Genomic DNA, 5,150 nt, shown 5'->3' with positions numbered 1-5,150 from the left:
TTGAGAAGCACTGATATTTAAAAAATCTAAGAATGTCCAAATCATTGAAAACCAAAATTGGGGGTCCTTGCCCTACCAGATATCAAGACCTAATTATTACTAGGATAGCATTTAATGTAAATTAGCATTGGTATATAGGCAGTCCATAAAATAAAATATATAACAAGAATAGACCCTATCTTTTATATCATGATATTATGAAATAAGATAGCTAGCTTTGCACAGTGGCAGTATTGTAGCCAATGAGGTTTATCCGAGGTGCGATTATAGCTAATTTAAATAAGATAGCTAAAATATTACAAATCAGTGATGATAAGGTCATGTATTTCATAAATATCTTATGATAATTTGTTTTATATACATATATATAAATATAGGTATAGATAGAAATATCAATATATTGAAAACATACAGGGGCAGAAGGTCTATAGTTATAATACAAATTAATAATACAATAATAAATAAATAATATAATAAACTCTGTGTTGCATATTAACAACTATAAATATATACACACACATACTCACAAACATATTTATGCTCCACATGTCAGTATATATAATATGACATGGATCAGATGCCTGACATGTGAAAAGCAAGATTTTGCAGATATTAAAAATAATTACATGTGAATATATTTATGCATTTGGTAAAAGGAAGGATTTACTCTATGTCTTTGTTGGAGCTACAATAACAAAATATTGTACACTGGGTGATTTAAACATCAGAAATTTATTTTCTCACAATTCTGGAGGTTAGAATTCCAAGATCAAAATTCTAGCAGATTTGGCTTCTAATAGGAGCTCTCTTCCTGGCTTGCCGATGGTGACTTTGTCCACTTTGTCCTCACCTCACAGGCCCTTTCCTCCTGGAAAAAGAGGGAGTAGGGGACAGGAATAGGTGGGGGAGGGAAGATAGAAGAAGCATGAGATCTCTTCTTATAAGGCCACCAATTCTGTGGGATTAGAGTCCCACTTATGAGAAAATGGATGTTTGGGACCCTAAAAATTTAAATGTTGAAGCTTCAACTCACTTTGTGACTTTATTTGAAGATAGAGCCTTTAGGAGGTAATTAAGGTTAAACAAAGTCAGAAGAGTACGACCTTGATTTGAGTGGATTAGCACCTGCATAAGAAGAAATACCTGAGAGCTCAGTCTCTCTCTGCACTCACACAAGAGGCCATGTGAGCACACAATGAGAAGGATGCCATGTGTGAGCCCGAAGTAGAGTACTTAGAATGATGCCTATATTGCTAGTTCCTTGAATTTGGTCTTCCCAGTTTTTAGGACTCTAACAATTTTTTTGTTATTTAAGCCCCTTGGTCTATGGCTGTTTGTTATGACATCCTGAGCAGACTCATACATCACCCCATTGAGCTTATTTAATCTTAATTACCTCCTAAAGGCCCTGTTTCCAAATATTGTCACATTGAAGGTTAGGGATTAAACATACAAACTTGTAGGGGCCCAGACTATTCCCTAGCATTATATAAAATACAAAAGCACAGAGCAAAACTTAGGAGATTGATTAATGGGGTTACACTATATAAAATAAGGTGTGTGACAAATATACAGTAAACAAAACTAAATTTCTAGCCATAGAACTCTTTTAGAGGAGGTATTTTCAATATTTGCAAAAATGAAAAGTACTGAGAAGTATAACTGCTACAAATCAATAAAAGACAAATAGCTGAAAAGGAAATGTGTGCAAAGGATATAAACAGGAATTACTAAACAAGGAAACACAATGGCCAATAAACATATGAAAAGACTCTCAACCATTTTGCATTTCTGTAGGGAAATGCAAATTGTGAAAAATGAGATTCTTTTCATACCCAAGTGATTAGGAAAATAAAACGGAATCTGGCAGCATCAAGTATTTGTAGGATGATAGAGAAAAAAAACTGTCATAAACCTTTGCTGAAAAATACATTGGTAAACCGTTTAGGAGAGAAGTTTCAGTCTTCCTAGTGTCATTGAATGCATGCATGTTCTGTGTTACAGACATTACACTCTTATCCCATACCTTACTGAAATTCTCTTAGCTGTAGAGAAGAAAATACATGCAGGATAGGCCCTGAGTTATTGTTTGCAGACATGAAAAATTGGAACTAATGCAAATGTCTCCATCAGCAGTTGGAGAGCAGAACCTAAAGCCACATTAGAGCATGTGCAGTATAGTGTGGCGGACAACAGGTACTCGTCTGAAGGGTAACACGCCCTCTCAGAGAGGGATATAAAACAACATGTGCCTATCGGAGCTGACTAAACATGCTTAGCAGAGCTCATGTATACAACATGTGCCTATGGGTACTGAGGAAAACAGCATGTGCTTATCCAGATTAAGAAAACATGTTGATGAGAAATTGTGCAAAAGCAACCTGACTTTGCAAGCAAAAGAAGCATAAAAGTAGAGGGCTTCTCACCACAGATGACACCTGTGGAGCTCAAGTCACTTCGGGGTGACCCTCCATGAGAGAGAAAGAGCTTCGCTGCAATTTTCTCTCTCTGACTCTGCCTTGCAAGACCCTGACCTCTCTTTCTTGCCTCCTAGACCCAACCTGTTCTGGACTCTTGGGATTTGGGTTTGTTATCCGCCAGTTCTCTTGTGTAACGGTATCACTGATTATTTCTGAGTGATTATTATTGTTATTCGGTTAGTGTGGATAAAAGCTAAGCGAATGGCAGTCACCTGTGTTGACTCACTGGTATTCTTCCAGGCCAGCATCAACTGCAGGGCTAAGAGTTGTATAGGCAGCCTGGCGCTTTTGGTTCTTTAGGACCCAGTCCGATGATCCAAGAGGGAACTGAAGGCTGACTTACAGGAAAGATTATATAGTGAAATATATGCTCATGACAGTGGTGAAATAGATATGTAATAAATTGTGATTTATTTATGCAATGGAATACCAGAGAAGATTTAAAAGGGATGAACTTGACTCTATATAAAACAACGTAGATAGACTTTGAAGCAGAATGTTGAATGGGGAAAACAAAAGCAGGTTACAGAATATCACCTGGAATAAGATCTGTGTAACTTTTGTGAAGGTGGAAGGCATAAGGATTGTGTAAACTAACACTGATCTTGAAGTTATATGCATATGTTTTAGGAGGAAAACTTTCAGGGCCAGTAGAGTAGGAGTAATGGAATCAAGGGTAATAAATATGCTGGTCTCCAATTAGCTTTTTCCTTGACTGTCAGGGATTTACCACAGCACAATAACATTAATAGTCCAGATAGTATAGCTGCTGACCCCAGGACTAATGCAATTCTGAAAGCAAAGACCAATGGGGTGTGCTGACCTCTATCCATCCAAATGAATGCCCGTAATCACACTAAAGACATGCTCTGATAGATATTACCTTCTTTAAATTCCATTCCTAGCTATGTCCATAATGGTCTTATCCTTGCAAATGGACCATCTCATAATTATGCTTGACCCTCATGATTTATTGAGGTATTCCCTGAATATAAAATATTTTTCAGAGAGATATTAATTTTTCAAATACTAGAAAAGCATTGTATACTTGAAACAGAGGCTAGGATTGATTGGTATGTGGTTGGCCAGGTGGATGAGCAAAAGAAAAAGATCCCACTGGGGCCAGGTAAATAGCCCAGGATTGTTTTCAGCAGCTGCAGCAGCTANATAATTATACTTGACCCTCATGATTTATTGAGGTATTCCCTGAATATAAAATATTTTTCAGAGAGATATTAATTTTTCAAATACTAGAAAAGCATTGTATACTTGAAACAGAGGCTAGGATTGATTGGTATGTGGTTGGCCAGGTGGATGAGCAAAAGAAAAAGATCCCACTGGGGCCAGGTAAATAGCCCAGGATTGTTTTCAGCAGCTGCAGCAGCTAGAGAGGAGGCTCTACAATAGCTTCCTTGACCAGCTGTTCTGGCTCTCTGCCAGCTCCAGGGAATCAGAACAACTGGCAAGCAACTGGAATTGCCAAGTTTCTTGGAGGAGCTAGTCCCGTTTAAAAGGTCTGCCTCACCCCTCCAAACTTGCAGCTTCATGAACAGGAGAGGGTCAAAAGGAGGCTATTGAGAAAAAATGAGTAGTCTCAGTATGTATATTGTCTTTACTTCAAGTTACTGGACTGATGATACTGGCCATGTTATTACAGATTACTCTTTTAATGCTAAAAGTTTTTTTTATCATAATTGCCCGTGCACTAAAACACTTCTGAAATTTCCCAATTTAAGCCCAGCATTCAGCATGCCACCTGGTAGCATAACTCATTTTTAGACTGCCACTGTTTTCCTGTATCTGTTTGTGAGCCCTGATTCCTCTTATAGCACTAATAAGAACACATTATGCAGATGTCTTGAATTAGTTTAAGTTCTAATTGACAGAACACTTGAACTTGACTGAGAAGATAAATACTAAATAATCTGTGTTTATACCTTTGTTTATCTGCTGTTGGCATTTCTGTAAATGTTTAGAAGAGAAAAACTTCAACCATTGAATAGCTGTTTATGTAAATCATGGGGGCTATTTATTCATTAATTTTAAATATTAATTTGAAAAGCTTTGCAACAAAACATCCAGACTTTCATAGTAAACCAACTTTACTTACTTGCTTTATATTTGAAGGTAAAATGATTGTAACTATTTTTATTTTAATAATATATTAAGTATTTGAAAAAATTAGCAGACAACACTTTTGAAATGTCTATTTTACCTCTAAAATGGTGAATAGTTTTATATGGCTTAGTTGTAGCCCTTCAGTTTGTTTATCCATAATTTTGACCTCTATCAAATTTTGCTGCCATTGCTCCTACAAATAAATTTTGAGAAATTTAAGAATTAAATAACAGGCTAATAATTATTTTTTCTGGTTATTAAAGAATATTTTGTAGAGAAAAATCTGCCTCATGTTGCCATTGATAGGAAATATGTAACTTTGTATTAACTTCTATGTTGTGTATGCCTGAAGAAATTTCCCAAACACTTGAAATTACTTTTGTTTGTTACTCACTTCTTTTTGTATATGTACCAGCGAAATATTTGTATTGAAAATTTTTATAGCCGTCAGCATTTTTAAGCATGGTGATGTCTGTTTTTGCCTCAATTTATTTAAAGACCACCTACCCTACTTCCTAAAATGAGCAGATAGATAATCCAATCAATCGGTCA

At 36.1% G+C, this 5,150-nt stretch overlaps 1 pseudogene; it reads left to right on the top strand.

Moving 5' to 3' along the window:
• Positions 1-213: 213 nt before the first annotated feature.
• On the top strand, positions 214-346 carry LOC118995891 (uncharacterized; annotated as a pseudogene).
• Positions 347-5,150: the final 4,804 nt, after the last annotated feature.

This window comes from Sturnira hondurensis, unplaced genomic scaffold (genome assembly GCF_014824575.4).
Source record: "Sturnira hondurensis isolate 20B ecotype Veracruz unplaced genomic scaffold, ASM1482457v3 Scaffold0010428, whole genome shotgun sequence".
Lineage (NCBI taxonomy): Eukaryota > Metazoa > Chordata > Mammalia > Chiroptera > Phyllostomidae > Sturnira > Sturnira hondurensis.
This window is presented reverse-complemented; position numbering and strand designations above follow the sequence as displayed.